Source organism: Mytilus californianus, unplaced genomic scaffold (genome assembly GCF_021869535.1).
Source record: "Mytilus californianus isolate M0D057914Y unplaced genomic scaffold, xbMytCali1.0.p SCAF_11, whole genome shotgun sequence".
NCBI lineage: Eukaryota > Metazoa > Mollusca > Bivalvia > Mytilida > Mytilidae > Mytilus > Mytilus californianus.
In genome coordinates this window covers 10,219,465-10,236,857 of record NW_026262593.1, presented here as the reverse complement: position 1 = coordinate 10,236,857, position 17,393 = coordinate 10,219,465, and the positions used below count along the sequence as shown (strand labels likewise).

General features: G+C 33.0%; 2 protein-coding genes across 45 annotated transcripts in view; one reads left to right on the top strand and one right to left on the bottom strand.

Moving 5' to 3' along the window:
• Positions 1–17,393, top strand: part of LOC127719523 (collagen alpha-1(XII) chain-like) — a 565,245-nt gene that overhangs the window by 432,331 nt on the left and 115,521 nt on the right. The gene's annotated exons all lie outside the window — the stretch shown is intronic.
• The window catches only part of LOC127719526 (sulfotransferase 1B1-like), a 51,170-nt gene that overhangs the window by 32,927 nt on the left and 850 nt on the right, over positions 1–17,393 (bottom strand). The gene's annotated exons all lie outside the window — the stretch shown is intronic.

Sequence of the window (17,393 nt, the reverse complement as noted above, 5' to 3'; positions counted from 1 at the left end):
TTCCTATTTGTGTTGATTTCCATATCTAAATCTAGGGTGGGCTCGAATGTCGACAAAGTATGAAGAGAATAGAACGGTTTTGTGATATCTACTGTTTTTATGGGGAAAAGCATGTGTATATCTTGAATTTGAAGATTCATTTTGGTTTTTAACAATAATGATCGTGACTCAGTTGCTATTCTAGCAAAAAGCTAATTTGGTGAAAATTGACCGAAAGGGTCCCTAAGCAAACACCAACGATTTAGTTAAATTGCAAAGTAGAAAAATTAATCTTGGCATTGAATATTGTAGTCCAAGAATAGTTTCTCTTGCCAAAGTAGTAATATTATCATATTTTCAAAATTTGGAAAAACTATAGTCTGTTTTAAAAACGTGTTTTTTCAAGAAATGGTTTCATTTAAAGCCATTCTTCAAAATTCGATGTAGCTTTTCCATATCAGAACGGTTTTGTCGACAATATGATCAGTGCTGGGTGACCTTTGAAAAATAAGGCCAGTAAATAAACTTTATCTTCATGTCTTTTTGAACAGTACCGTATTTGGTGAAAAAATCAGTTCAAATTTTTGGCCCGATCGGCGGGCAAAAACTAATTCTCAAAATTAAGAGAGTGATCAGATAATGTTTTAAAGACGTGATTTTATCTAGATAGACGTTAGCGCTTCATTTAGCGCGGGCGCTTAATTTTCGGAATTTTTTTTTATTACCGTATAGAAAAAAGACATTTTTTTTTAATAAGGCTTTGAAAAATGTTAAAAATAGTCATTCTGCTCGGAAAAAATGTGAAACAGCGAGAAATTTGGTCAAATGGACTTTTCATCAACGTGAATTCAAGCTATAGTCTGTTTCCTATTTGTGTTGATTTCCATATCTAAATCTAGGGTGGGCTCGAATGTCGACAAAGTATGAAGAGAATAGAACGGTTTTGTGATATCTACTGTTTTTATGGGGAAAAGCATGTGTATATCTTGAATTTGAAGATTCATTTTGGTTTTTAACAATAATGATCGTGACTCAGTTGCTATTCTAGCAAAAAGCTAATTTGGTGAAAATTGACCGAAAGGGTCCCTAAGCAAACACCAACGATTTAGTTAAATTGCAAAGTAGAAAAATTAATCTTGGCATTGAATATTGTAGTCCAAGAATAGTTTCTCTTGCCAAAGTAGTAATATTATCATATTTTCAAAATTTGGAAAAACTATAGTCTGTTTCAAAAACGTGTTTTTTCAAGAAATGGTTTCATTTAAAGCCATTCTTCAAACTTCGATGTAGCTTTTCCATATCAGAACGGTTTTGTCGACTATATGATCAGTGCTGGGTGACCTTTGAAAAATAAGGCCAGTAAATAAACTTTATCTTCATGTCTTTTTGAACAGTACCGTATTTGGTGAAAAAATCAGTTCAAATTTTTGGCCCGATCGGCGGGCAAAAACTAATTCTCAAAATTAAGAGAGTGATCAGATAATGTTTTAAAGACGTGATTTTATCTAGATAGACGTTAGCGCTTCATTTAGCGCGGGCGCTTAATTTTCGGAATTTTTTTTTATTACCGTATAGAAAAAAGACATTTTTTTTTAATAAGGCTTTGAAAAATGTTAAAAATAGTCATTCTGCTCGGAAAAAATGTGAAACAGCGAGAAATTGGGTCAAATGGACTTTTCATCAACGTGAATTCAAGCTATAGTCTGTTTCCTATTTGTGTTGATTTCCATATCTAAATCTAGGGTGGGCTCGAATGTCGACAAAGTATGAAGAGAATAGAACGGTTTTGTGATATCTACTGTTTTTATGGGGAACAACATGTGTTTATCTTGAATTTGAAGATTCATTTTGGTTTTTAACAATAATGATCGTGACTCAGTTGCTATTCTAGCAAAAAGCTAATTTGGTGAAAATTGACCGAAAGGGTCCCTAAGCAAACACCAACGATTTAGTTAAATTGCAAAGTAGAAAAATTAATCTTGGCATTGAATATTGTAGTCCAAGAATAGTTTCTCTTGCCAAAGTAGTAATATTATCATATTTTCAAAATTTGGAAAAACTATAGTCTGTTTTAAAAACGTGTTTTTTCAAGAAATGGTTTCATTTAAAGCCATTCTTCAAAATTCGATGTAGCTTTTCCATATCAGAACGGTTTTGTCGACAATATGATCAGTGCTGGGTGACCTTTGAAAAATAAGGCCAGTAAATAAACTTTATCTTCATGTCTTTTTGAACAGTACCGTATTTGGTGAAAAAATCAGTTCAAATTTTTGGCCCGATCGGCGGGCAAAAACTAATTCTCAAAATTAAGAGAGTGATCAGATAATGTTTTAAAGACGTGATTTTATCTAGATAGACGTTAGCGCTTCATTTAGCGCGGGCGCTTAATTTTCGGAATTTTTTTTTATTACCGTATAGAAAAAAGACATTTTTTTTTAATAAGGCTTTGAAAAATGTTAAAAATAGTCATTCTGCTCGGAAAAAATGTGAAACAGCGAGAAATTTGGTCAAATGGACTTTTCATCAACGTGAATTCAAGCTATAGTCTGTTTCCTATTTGTGTTGATTTCCATATCTAAATCTAGGGTGGGCTCGAATGTCGACAAAGTATGAAGAGAATAGAACGGTTTTGTGATATCTACTGTTTTTATGGGGAAAAGCATGTGTATATCTTGAATTTGAAGATTCATTTTGGTTTTTAACAATAATGATCGTGACTCAGTTGCTATTCTAGCAAAAAGCTAATTTGGTGAAAATTGACCGAAAGGGTCCCTAAGCAAACACCAACGATTTAGTTAAATTGCAAAGTAGAAAAATTAATCTTGGCATTGAATATTGTAGTCCAAGAATAGTTTCTCTTGCCAAAGTAGTAATATTATCATATTTTCAAAATTTGGAAAAACTATAGTCTGTTTCAAAAACGTGTTTTTTCAAGAAATGGTTTCATTTAAAGCCATTCTTCAAACTTCGATGTAGCTTTTCCATATCAGAACGGTTTTGTCGACTATATGATCAGTGCTGGGTGACCTTTGAAAAATAAGGCCAGTAAATAAACTTTATCTTCATGTCTTTTTGAACAGTACCGTATTTGGTGAAAAAATCAGTTCAAATTTTTGGCCCGATCGGCGGGCAAAAACTAATTCTCAAAATTAAGAGAGTGATCAGATAATGTTTTAAAGACGTGATTTTATCTAGATAGACGTTAGCGCTTCATTTAGCGCGGGCGCTTAATTTTCGGAATTTTTTTTTATTACCGTATAGAAAAAAGACATTTTTTTTTAATAAGGCTTTGAAAAATGTTAAAAATAGTCATTCTGCTCGGAAAAAATGTGAAACAGCGAGAAATTGGGTCAAATGGACTTTTCATCAACGTGAATTCAAGCTATAGTCTGTTTCCTATTTGTGTTGATTTCCATATCTAAATCTAGGGTGGGCTCGAATGTCGACAAAGTATGAAGAGAATAGAACGGTTTTGTGATATCTACTGTTTTTATGGGGAACAACATGTGTTTATCTTGAATTTGAAGATTCATTTTGGTTTTTAACAATAATGATCGTGACTCAGTTGCTATTCTAGCAAAAAGCTAATTTGGTGAAAATTGACCGAAAGGGTCCCTAAGCAAACACCAACGATTTAGTTAAATTGCAAAGTAGAAAAATTAATCTTGGCATTGAATATTGTAGTCCAAGAATAGTTTCTCTTGCCAAAGTAGTAATATTATCATATTTTCAAAATTTGGAAAAACTATAGTCTGTTTCAAAAACGTGTTTTTTCAAGAAATGGTTTCATTTAAAGCCATTCTTCAAAATTCGATGTAGCTTTTCCATATCAGAACGGTTTTGTCGACAATATGATCAGTGCTGGGTGACCTTTGAAAAATAAGGCCAGTAAATAAACTTTTTCTTCATGTCTTTTTGAACAGTACCGTATTTGGTGAAAAAATCAGTTCAAATTTTTGGCCCGATCGGCGGGCAAAAACTAATTCTCAAAATTAAGAGAGTGATCAGATAATGTTTTAAAGAAAGACGTGATTTTATCTAGATAGACGTTAGCGCTTCATTTAGCGCGGGCGCTTAATTTTCGGAATTTTTTTTTATTACCCTATAGGTTACAAGAGCGCAATTATTTGTTTACATTTTACCGGCAAGTTTTTTACCCCAAGATGGTACTCAGAATAGAATCCTATACGGCTTCTGATTGGATGATACAGGATTGGAATTACATTTAATCGAAAGCTTATCCAATTAGGTTTAAAAATTGCAGAAAATCATATTCACATTTTACGAAGTATAGAAAATATCCTCCATTTCTGCACGTCGGAGCCATTAAAAATATGCCTTTTTCATTAAGCGAAAAAAATAGACGATCTTTTTCAACTGCATTTTAAGTCAATTTCTGCCGCATGACCCTATATATTTTTTTGCTTGTAATGCAACACTGGCATTTCTAGTAACAGGAACTGCAATCTGTTTTTCCCTAGTTTGTGTAGTCTTCGAGAAAAAAAATACGGAACACCAGTGGTACCCTATGGAAAATGCATTACAAATAATTGCGCTCTTGTAACCTATAGAAAAAAGACATTTTTTTTTAATAAGGCTTTGAAAAATCTTAAAAATAGTCGTTCTGCTCGGAAAAAATGTGAAACAGCGAGAAATTGGGTCAAATGGACTTTTCATCAACGTGAATTCAAGCTATAGTCTGTTTCCTATTTGTGTTGATTTCCATATCTAAATCTAGGGTGGGCTCGAATGTCGACAAAGTATGAAGAGAATAGAACGGTTTTGTGATATCTACTGTTTTTATGGGGAAAAGCATGTGTATATCTTGAATTTGAAGATTCATTTTGGTTTTTAACAATAATGATCGTGACTCAGTTGCTATTCTAGCAAAAAGCTAATTTGGTGAAAATTGACCGAAAGGGTCCCTAAGCAAACACCAACGATTTAGTTAAATTGCAAAGTAGAAAAATTAATCTTGGCATTGAATATTGTAGTCCAAGAATAGTTTCTCTTGCCAAAGTAGTAATATTATCATATTTTCAAAATTTGGAAAAACTATAGTCTGTTTCAAAAACGTGTTTTTTCAAGAAATGGTTTCATTTAAAGCCATTCTTCAAAATTCGATGTAGCTTTTCCATATCAGAACGGTTTTGTCGACAATATGATCAGTGCTGGGTGACCTTTGAAAAATAAGGCCAGTAAATAAACTTTATCTTCATGTCTTTTTGAACAGTACCGTATTTGGTGAAAAAATCAGTTCAAATTTTTGGCCCGATCGGCGGGCAAAAACTAATTCTCAAAATTAAGAGAGTGATCAGATAATGTTTTAAAGACGTGATTTTATCTAGATAGACGTTAGCGCTTCATTTAGCGCGGGCGCTTAATTTTCGGAATTTTTTTTTATTACCGTATAGAAAAAAGACATTTTTTTTTAATAAGGCTTTGAAAAATGTTAAAAATAGTCATTCTGCTCGGAAAAAATGTGAAACAGCGAGAAATTGGGTCAAATGGACTTTTCATCAACGTGAATTCAAGCTATAGTCTGTTTCCTATTTGTGTTGATTTCCATATCTAAATCTAGGGTGGGCTCGAATGTCGACAAAGTATGAAGAGAATAGAACGGTTTTGTGATATCTACTGTTTTTATGGGGAAAAGCATGTGTATATCTTGAATTTGAAGATTCATTTTGGTTTTTAACAATAATGATCGTGACTCAGTTGCTATTCTAGCAAAAAGCTAATTTGGTGAAAATTGACCGAAAGGGTCCCTAAGCAAACACCAACGATTTAGTTAAATTGCAAAGTAGAAAAATTAATCTTGGCATTGAATATTGTAGTACAAGAATAGTTTCTCTTGCCAAAGTAGTAATATTATCATATTTTCAAAATTTGGAAAAACTATAGTCTGTTTCAAAAACGTGTTTTTTCAAGAAATGGTTTCATTTAAAGCCATTCTTCAAAATTCGATGTAGCTTTTCCATATCAGAACGGTTTTGTCGACAATATGATCAGTGCTGGGTGACCTTTGAAAAATAAGGCCAGTAAATAAACTTTATCTTCATGTCTTTTTGAACAGTACCGTATTTGGTGAAAAAATCAGTTCAAATTTTTGGCCCGATCGGCGGGCAAAAACTAATTCTCAAAATTAAGAGAGTAATCAGATAATGTTTTAAAGACGTGATTTTAGATAGATAGACGTTAGCGCTTCATTTAGCGCGGGCGCTTAATTTTCGGAATTTTTTTTTATTACCGTATAGAAAAAAGACATTTTTTTTTAATAAGGCTTTGAAAAATGTTAAAAATAGTCATTCTGCTCGGAAAAAATGTGAAACAGCGAGAAATTGGGTCAAATGGACTTTTCATCAACGTGAATTCAAGCTATAGTCTGTTTCCTATTTGTGTTGATTTCCATTTCTAAATCTAGGGTGGGCTCGAATATCGACAAAGTATGAAGAGAATATAACGGTTTTGTGATATCTACTGTTTTTATGGGGAAAAGCATGTGTATATCTTGAATTTGAAGATTCATTTTGGTTTTTAACAATAATGATCGTGACTCAGTTGCTATTCTAGCAAAAAGCTAATTTGGTGAAAATTGACCGAAAGGGTCCCTAAGCAAACACCAACGATTTAGTTAAATTGCAAAGTAGAAAAATTAATCTTGGCATTGAATATTGTAGTCCAAGAATAGTTTCTCTTGCCAAAGTAGTAATATTATCATATTTTCAAAATTTGGAAAAACTATAGTCTGTTTCAAAAACGTGTTTTTTCAAGAAATGGTTTCATTTAAAGCCATTCTTCAAAATTCGATGTAGCTTTTCCATATCAGAACGGTTTTGTCGACAATATGATCAGTGCTGGGTGACCTTTGAAAAATAAGGCCAGTAAATAAACTTTATCTTCATGTCTTTTTGAACAGTACCGTATTTGGTGAAAAAATCAGTTCAAATTTTTGGCCCGATCGGCGGGCAAAAACTAATTCTCAAAATTAAGAGAGTGATCAGATAATGTTTTAAAGACGTGATTTTATCTAGATAGACGTTAGCGCTTCATTTAGCGCGGGCGCTTAATTTTCGGAATTTTTTTTTATTACCGTATAGGTTACAAGAGCGCAATTATTTGTTTACATTTTACCGGCAAGTTTTTTACCCCAAGATGGTACTCAGAATAGAATCCTATACGGCTTCTGATTGGATGATACAGGATTGGAATAACATTTAATCGAAAGCTTATCCAATTAGGTTTAAAAATTGCAGAAAATCATATTCACATTTTACGAAGTATAGAAAATATCCTCCATTTCTGCACGTCGGAGCCATTAAAAATATGCCTTTTTAATTAAGCGAAAAAAATAGACGATCTTTTTCAACTGCATTTTAAGTCAATTTCTGCCGCATGATCCTATATATTTTTTTAGTTGTAATGCAACACTGGCATTTCTAGTAACAGGAACTGCAATCCGTTTTTCCCTAGTTTGTGTAGTCTTCGAGAAAAAAAATACGGAACACCAGTGGTATCCTATGGAAAATGCATTACGAATAATTGCGCTCTTGTAACCTGTAGAAAAAAGATATTTTTTTTTAATAAGGCTTTGAAAAATGTTAAAAATAGTCATTCTGCTCGGAAAAAATGTGAAACAGCGAGAAATTGGGTCAAATGGACTTTTCATCAACGTGAATTCAAGCTATAGTATGTTTCCTATTTGTGTTGATTTCCATATCTAAATCTAGGGTGGGCTCGAATGTCGACAAAGTATGAAGAGAATAGAACGGTTTTGTGATATCTACTGTTTTTATGGGGAAAAGCATGTGTATATCTTGAATTTGAAGATTCATTTTGGTTTTTAACAATAATGATCGTGACTCAGTTGCTATTCTAGCAAAAAGCTAATTTGGTGAAAATTGACCGAAAGGGTCCCTAAGCAAACACCAACGATTTAGTTAAATTGCAAAGTAGAAAAATTAATCTTGGCATTGAATATTGTAGTACAAGAATAGTTTCTCTTGCCAAAGTAGTAATATTATCATATTTTCAAAATTTGGAAAAACTATAGTCTGTTTCAAAAACGTGTTTTTTCAAGAAATGGTTTCATTTAAAGCCATTCTTCAAAATTCGATGTAGCTTTTCCAAATCAGAACGGTTTTGTCGACAATATGATCAGTGCTGGGTGACCTTTGAAAAATAAGGCCAGTAAATAAACTTTATCTTCATGTCTTTTTGAACAGTACCGTATTTGGTGAAAAAATCAGTTCAAATTTTTGGCCCGATCGGCGGGCAAAAACTAATTCTCAAAATTAAGAGAGTGATCAGATAATGTTTTAAAGACGTGATTTTATCTAGATAGACGTTAGCGCTTCATTTAGCGCGGGCGCTTAATTTTCGGAATTTTTTTTTATTACCGTATAGAAAAAAGACATTTTTTTTTAATAAGGCTTTGAAAAATGTTAAAAATAGTCATTCTGCTCGGAAAAAATGTGAAACAGCGAGAAATTGGGTCAAATGGACTTTTCATCAACGTGAATTCAAGCTATAGTCTGTTTCCTATTTGTGTTGATTTCCATATCTAAATCTAGGGTGGGCTCGAATGTCGACAACGTATGAAGAGAATAGAACGGTTTTGTGATATCTACTGTTTTTATGGGGAAAAGCATGTGTATATCTTGAATTTGAAGATTCATTTTGGTTTTTAACAATAATGATCGTGACTCAGTTGCTATTCTAGCAAAAAGCTAATTTGGTGAAAATTGACCGAAAGGGTCCCTAAGCAAACACCAACGATTTAGTTAAATTGCAAAGTAGAAAAATTAATCTTGGCATTGAATATTGTAGTACAAGAATAGTTTCTCTTGCCAAAGTAGTAATATTATCATATTTTCAAAATTTGGAAAAACTATAGTCTGTTTCAAAAACGTGTTTTTTCAAGAAATGGTTTCATTTAAAGCCATTCTTCAAAATTCGATGTAGCTTTTCCATATCAGAACGGTTTTGTCGACAATATGATCAGTGCTGGGTGACCTTTGAAAAATAAGGCCAGTAAATAAACTTTATCTTCATGTCTTTTTGAACAGTACCGTATTTGGTGAAAAAATCAGTTCAAATTTTTGGCCCGATCGGCGGGCAAAAACTAATTCTCAAAATTAAGAGAGTGATCAGATAATGTTTTAAAGACGTGATTTTAGATAGATAGACGTTAGCGCTTCATTTAGCGCGGGCGCTTAATTTTCGGAATTTTTTTTTATTACCGTATAGAAAAAAGACATTTTTTTTTAATAAGGCTTTGAAAAATGTTAAAAATAGTCATTCTGCTCGGAAAAAATGTGAAACAGCGAGAAATTGGGTCAAATGGACTTTTCATCAACGTGAATTCAAGCTATAGTCTGTTTCCTATTTGTGTTGATTTCCATTTCTAAATCTAGGGTGGGCTCGAATATCGACAAAGTATGAAGAGAATATAACGGTTTTGTGATATCTACTGTTTTTATGGGGAAAAGCATGTGTATATCTTGAATTTGAAGATTCATTTTGGTTTTTAACAATAATGATCGTGACTCAGTTGCTATTCTAGCAAAAAGCTAATTTGGTGAAAATTGACCGAAAGGGTCCCTAAGCAAACACCAACGATTTAGTTAAATTGCAAAGTAGAAAAATTAATCTTGGCATTGAATATTGTAGTCCAAGAATAGTTTCTCTTGCCAAAGTAGTAATATTATCATATTTTCAAAATTTGGAAAAACTATAGTCTGTTTCAAAAACGTGTTTTTTCAAGAAATGGTTTCATTTAAAGCCATTCTTCAAAATTCGATGTAGCTTTTCCATATCAGAACGGTTTTGTCGACAATATGATCAGTGCTGGGTGACCTTTGAAAAATAAGGCCAGTAAATAAACTTTATCTTCATGTCTTTTTGAACAGTACCGTATTTGGTGAAAAAATCAGTTCAAATTTTTGGCCCGATCGGCGGGCAAAAACTAATTCTCAAAATTAAGAGAGTGATCAGATAATGTTTTAAAGACGTGATTTTATCTAGATAGACGTTAGCGCTTCATTTAGCGCGGGCGCTTAATTTTCGGAATTTTTTTTTATTACCGTATAGAAAATAGACATTTTTTTTTAATAAGGCTTTGAAAAATGTTAAAAATAGTCATTCTGCTCGGAAAAAAAGTGAAACAGCGAGAAATTGGGTCAAATGGACTTTTCATCAACGTGAATTCAAGCTATAGTCTGTTTCCTATTTGTGTTGATTTCCATATCTAAATCTAGGGTGGGCTCGAATGTCGACAAAGTATGAAGAGAATAGAACGGTTTTGTGATATCTACTGTTTTTATGGGGAAAAGCATGTGTATATCTTGAATTTGAAGATTCATTTTGGTTTTTAACAATAATGATCGTGACTCAGTTGCTATTCTAGCAAAAAGCTAATTTGGTGAAAATTGACCGAAAGGGTCCCTAAGCAAACACCAACGATTTAGTTAAATTGCAAAGTAGAAAAATTAATCTTGGCATTGAATATTGTAGTCCAAGAATAGTTTCTCTTGCCAAAGTAGTAATATTATCATATTTTTAAAATTTGGAAAAACTATAGTCTGTTTCAAAAACGTGTTTTTTCAAGAAATGGTTTCATTTAAAGCCATTCTTCAAAATTCGATGTAGCTTTTCCATATCAGAACGGTTTTGTCGACAATATGATCAGTGCTGGATGACCTTTGAAAGATAAGGCCAGTAAATAAACTTTATCTTCATGTCTTTTTGAACAGTACCGTATTTGGTGAAAAAATCAGTTCAAATTTTTGGCCCGATCGGCGGGCAAAAACTAATTCTCAAAATTAAGAGAGTGATCAGATAATGTTTTAAAGACGTGATTTTATCTAGATAGACGTTAGCGCTTCATTTAGCGCGGGCGCTTAATTTTCGGAATTTTTTTTTATTACCGTATAGAAAAATGACATTTTTTTTTAATAAGGCTTTGAAAAATGTTGAAAATAGTCATTCTGCTCGGAAAAAATGTGAAACAGCGAGAAATTGGGTCAAATGGACTTTTCATCAACGTGAATTCAAGCTATAGTCTGTTTCCTATTTGTGTTGATTTCCATATCTAAATCTAGGGTGGGCTCGAATGTCGACAAAGTATGAAGAGAATATAACGGTTTTGTGATATCTACTGTTTTTATGGGGAAAAGCATGTGTATATCTTGAATTTGAAGATTCATTTTGGATTTTAACAATAATGATCGTGACTCAGTTGCTATTCTAGCAAAAAGCTAATTTGGTGAAAATTGACCGAAAGGGTCCCTAAGCAAACACCAACGATTTAGTTAAATTGCAAAGTAGAAAAATTAATCTTGGCATTGAATATTGTAGTCCAAGAATAGTTTCTCTTGCCAAAGTAGTAATATTATCATATTTTTAAAATTTGGAAAAACTATAGTCTGTTTCAAAAACGTGTTTTTTCAAGAAATGGTTTCATTTAAAGCCATTCTTCAAAATTCGATGTAGCTTTTCCATATCAGAACGGTTTTGTCGACAATATGATCAGTGCTGGGTGACCTTTGAAAAATAAGGCCAGTAAATAAACTTTATCTTCATGTCTTTTTGAACAGTACCGTATTTGGTGAAAAAATCAGTTCAAATTTTTGGCCCGATCGGCGGGCAAAAACTAATTCTCAAAATTAAGAGAGTGATCAGATAATGTTTTAAAGACGTGATTTTATCTAGATAGACGTTAGCGCTTCATTTAGCGCGGGCGCTTAATTTTCGGAATTTTTTTTTATTACCGTATAGGTTACAAGAGCGCAATTATTTGTTTACATTTTACCGGCAAGTTTTTTACCCCAAGATGGTACTCAGAATAGAATCCTATACGGCTTCTGTTTGGATGATACAGGATTGGAATTACATTTAATCGAAAGCTTATCCAATTAGGTTTAAAAATTGCAGAAAATCATATTCACATTTTACGAAGTATAGAAAATATCCTCCATTTCTGTACGTCGGAGCCATTAAAAATATGCCTTTTTCATTAAGCGAAAAAAATAGACGATCTTTTTCAACTGCATTTTAAGTCAATTTCTGCCGCATGACCCATATATTTTTTTGGTTGTAATGCAACACTGGCATTTCTAGAAACAGGAACTGCAATCCTTTTTTCCCTAGTTTGTGTAGTCTTCGAGAAAAAAAATACGGAACACCAGTGGTACCCTATGGAAAATGCATTACGAATAATTGCGCTCTTGTAACCTATAGAAAATAGACATTTTTTTTTAATAAGGCTTTGAAAAATGTTAAAAATAGTCATTCTGCTCGGAAAAAATGTGAAACAGCGAGAAATTGGGTCAAATGGACTTTTCATCAACGTGAATTCAAGCTATAGTCTGTTTCCTATTTGTGTTGATTTCCATATCTAAATCTAGGGTGGGCTCGAATGTCGACAAAGTATGAAGAGAATAGAACGGTTTTGTGATATCTACTGTTTTTATGGGGAAAAGCATGTGTATATCTTGAATTTGAAGATTCATTTTGGTTTTTAACAATAATGATCGTGACTCAGTTGCAATTCTAGCAAAAAGCTAATTTGGTGAAAATTGACCGAAAGGGTCCCTAAGCAAACACCAACGATTTAGTTAAATTGCAAAGTAGAAAAATTAATCTTGGCATTGAATATTGTAGTCCAAGAATAGTTTCTCTTGCCAAAGTAGTAATATTATCATATTTTCAAAATTTGGAAAAACTATAGTCTGTTTCAAAAACGTGTTTTTTCAAGAAATGGTTTCATTTAAAGCCATTCTTCAAAATTCGATGTAGCTTTTCCATATCAGAACGGTTTTGTCGACAATATGATCAGTGCTGGGTGACCTTTGAAAAATAAGGCCAGTAAATAAACTTTATCTTCATGTCTTTTTGAACAGTACCGTATTTGGTGAAAAAATCAGTTCAAATTTTTGGCCCGATCGGCGGGCAAAAACTAATTCTCAAAATTAAGAGAGTGATCAGATAATGTTTTAAAGACGTGATTTTATCTAGATAGACGTTAGCGCTTCATTTAGCGCGGGCGCTTAATTTTCGGATTTTTTTTTTATTACCCTATAGGTTACAAGAGCGCAATTATTTGTTTACATTTTACCGGCAAGTTTTTTACCCCAAGATGGTACTCAGAATAGAATCCTATACGGCTTCTGATTGGATGATACAGGATTGGAATTACATTTAATCGAAAGCTTATCTAATTAGGTTTAAAAATTGCAGAAAATCATATTCACATTTTACGAAGTATAGAAAATATCCTCCATTTCTGCACGTCGGAGCCATTAAAAATATGCCTTTTTCATTAAGCGAAAAAAATAGATGATCTTTTTCAACTGCATTTTAAGTCAATTTCTGCCGCATGACCCTATATATTTTTTTGCTTGTAATGCAACACTGGCATTTCTAGTAACAGGAACTGCAATCCGTTTTTCCCTAGTTTGTGTAGTCTTCGAGAAAAAAAATACGGAACACCAGTGGTACCCTATGGAAAATGCATTACGAATAATTGCGCTCTTGTAACCTTTAGGTCACAGAAATTCCAAAAAATGGCATCCATTTTTCTACAATTTCTAATAAAATATTATAAAACCTACAGTTCAATAGGTCACATGCCCCAAATAAACATTCCCCGATTGGTCGAACAACTGTGGCCTCGGTGTAAAGCAACGCAAGCCTCGATGTAAAGATCACGCTTCCAAAAATAGAGGTATGTCCCAACTTAACATTCCCCGATTGGTTGAATGGCTGCTCGATGTAAAGCAACGAAAGCCTTGATGCAATGAAGAAAAGGGGTTGACAGGATAAACGTAATCATTATAAATTTTAACTTCATGGTTCTTATGAAAGCAAATTTAATAAACAATGATTTTATACAGTTGTGTTATTGTTTTCACTTTACATAGGGCTTTATTTCTGATCTTATTTCTGTGTACACAATTCTGAATCTACATATTTCACCTATAACAATATTAGGTAATCCGTTTGGACGATTCCATATACTATTATGTTTTAGGGTTTTTTAGCTTCAGTGTCGAGTTGGTGTATAGTATTGAGGGCTATCTGCGAGAAATAAATCTTTTTTTCTGATATATTAACTAAATTCAAAACCAATATAAAAACAGTTAACACATATATTTTATTTAACTGAGTAAATTGATCGGAATGTGAATGATACATAAACCTAAAATTCGTTTTGGTCTATCCCAGTGATGACATTTGCGCGGGAATTTAGTCCATTGACATCGTAATATAATTTACTTTGGATTATAATTATCTTTAGATGTAATGTTACAGGATTTAATGTGAAATCATTTGTCTCTTCTTTTATAGTACACGAGTTTGACGTCAGGTTTGTACACATGAAGTCTCTAGTCTAAAAAAAGCCAGTGACAGAACGATAAACAGATATTGAGATAAGCAACTGTCTAGGGCCAAGTAAGGGAGGTGAAAAAGCCAGTATTACGCAGAACGATAAACAGTAACATAGACGGATCCAGGGGTGTGGAAAATTTGGTTGATTTTATAGGGAAGCAGGGGCGGATCCAGCCATTTTATAAAAGTGGGGTTCCCAACTCAGGACAATGGGTGTGGGAGTTGTGTTCCAACTATGTGTCCCCATTCAAATCCATTGATCGTCCAAAAAAAGGGGGGTTCCAACCCTCGGAACCCTCCCCCGGATCCGCCACTGGGGAAGCATGACGGGAGTGGGCAACCCTTAGGTCAGTCAGCGGCCCCCCACCCTTTTATGAGATTTATATGATCAGGTTTTCTTTGTGTAGATACTTTAAAATATCACCAACTGTGACTGAGTACACAATTTGGTTCATTTTAGCTCATTAGCTGGGCTCACTCACTAAAAAGGTTCATTGCGGGCCTGCTCACTGGCTAACATTTTACGATATTCGTGTAGAAAAGCCGATAATCTATACATGTGTGTGAGGAGTAATTATCAAGCTTCCTTTCGTCTGTAAAAACTGTCCCAGGCCAAGTTAGGGAGGTGAAAAAGCCAGTAATAGAACGATAAACAGATGATCAGGTTTTCTTCATATAGATCCCTTAAAATATCCCCCACTGAGGACACAATTTGATTCATTTTAGCTCATTACCTGCGCTCACTCTCCATAATAGGTTCATTGCGGCTTACTGGCTAATATGTGTAGAAAAGCTGATAACCTATACATACATGTACATGTATATGGTCAGATCATATGTTTTCGTACGTCATATGAATTTGTACTATGCATGCCTTTTCAATGGAAATTGTGACGACAGTATGCATTCTTAATAGCACGAAAAATGATGAGAAGAGGATACATATGTCAACCAAAATTTTTCAGCAACGTCAAAATATGTGAGGACACCCTATCAAGATCTATCAAGCTTGTGTTCATGTTGCGTTAAAACTGTTTTAGGAAGGTGAAAAATACCAACAACATAACAATAAATAGATAATCGATATTGTAAAATATCAATGTGTTGAAAAGCCTATGATCTACATATATACTTAAATATGTCAACCATAAAATAAAACTGATTTAATTTACACCACAGCTGTTGAAAAAACCTTTATGTTTATATAACCTATCTCATTCTAGTCCATTCAACTACATTTCATGAACTCTTTAATAACAAGAATCATCATGGACTATTCTTTATAGCAATATCTGTTAGCCATTTAGGGGTCTTTTGCATTCGAAGTTTAGTTTTAGTGGGTTTATTTTGCAAAAAAGAACTCAATTTCCAGATCAAAGTTAACATTTTCTATATATTTTGCTGTGTCAAAATGACCTAATAAATATAAAGAACAGTACCCATATAGACCCAAAAATGGTATATCACATTCTACACATGACATTTTAGCAGGAAAGACTGCCGTTGGAGTATATAACTTTTAACCTGTGTATATATAATTAAAATACGATAATAAAATTCATGTCTTTTTCAGGACCTCTGATCCAACCATGTAGTATGGCATGTTTGTGAGATATGGTTTTGGTGGATAGGATGTTCATGAAGGACCTGTAGTACAAAGTATATCACTGGATTGAGCTCTTTGTCTAAGTGTATTATTAAAGTGCTTTGCTTTGAGCTCAGTTCATTGTTATGCAATTCATTCTTTGTGAAATAAAGATTTGACAGACAACTCTCATGTACAAGGATTTGTCAGGGTAGTATCCATTCTACATGTTCTATGTACAATGTAAGTAATAAGGAGATAAAAGCATTTTATTATAATTTGAACCAAACATTTTTTGTCCAATAACCAAATTTTAAAAAAAGAACAAATTTACCCGACAATGCTACACTCGCTACTAGCAATATGATGCTAGGTTGTTTTAATACATCTGTACTGCCTACTGATGACTCTGTCCTGAGTGTAAATGGTCATTCAGTATGTTAAAAAAAAGGTCAAAATTTATAAGGCCTATCTGGCCTAATTGATTTCTAAAATTATATTTCATTGTACATGTTCAACATTTTTCATTCATTTGTTTATTTCTTAATTTGTGTGAATTAACATTGTTACAGTAAATGTTAATTACTACACTTTCATACCACAACAAATACTGTATTGGTATCATTTATATTTGTATCCATATAACAAAAAAAATTGAAAAGAGAATAATTTTGCAATACCTTTTTCATATTGAATACAATAACTTTTTTGATATTTAGACATATTAAGTAGATTTTCATAATACCCACTTGACATGCTTGAAATTCTATCAGATTACTTTTGGAGCAGGTATGAGTCTTTGAAGCATGCTCACAAAGGCTTTTTTGTTGATATCATTTTCATATTGGTCAAAAGTTTTTTTTGCTTCGGCCAGCTTTGGAGGAGATGTTATCAAAGAATTGATAAAAACAACACAGAAGTTTACTTTCTAGCTCTTCTAGCCCCAAGCATCATGTCAGGCATTGTCATTACTAAAAACCAATAAATGTCTTCTAATCTGAGAAACAATTTCGACATTTTAACAAAATATTTTACTAATGATACTTACAATCCACCACAAAGTAATATAAATAGAACCATACAAATAGTGAGCAAATACATATAAAACAGATGTGGTATGATTGCCAATGAGACAATTCTCCACAACAGACCAAAATGACACAGAAATTAACAACTACGGGTCACCGTACAGCCTTCAACAATGAGCAAAGCCCATAACACATAGTCATTTATGTTATTTATGTACACAAAATAAAAGAAAAACAAATATTATGTAACACATAGACAAACGACAACCACTGAATTACAGCCTCCTGATATCATGTTCTCAGATATCATCTCCCATTTAAAAAAAAATCACATGAAAAAATGAACCTATTATGTGTTGCTCTCCTAGCTACAATATGTATCCAAAATCAAAGATGTGGAAAATATTCTA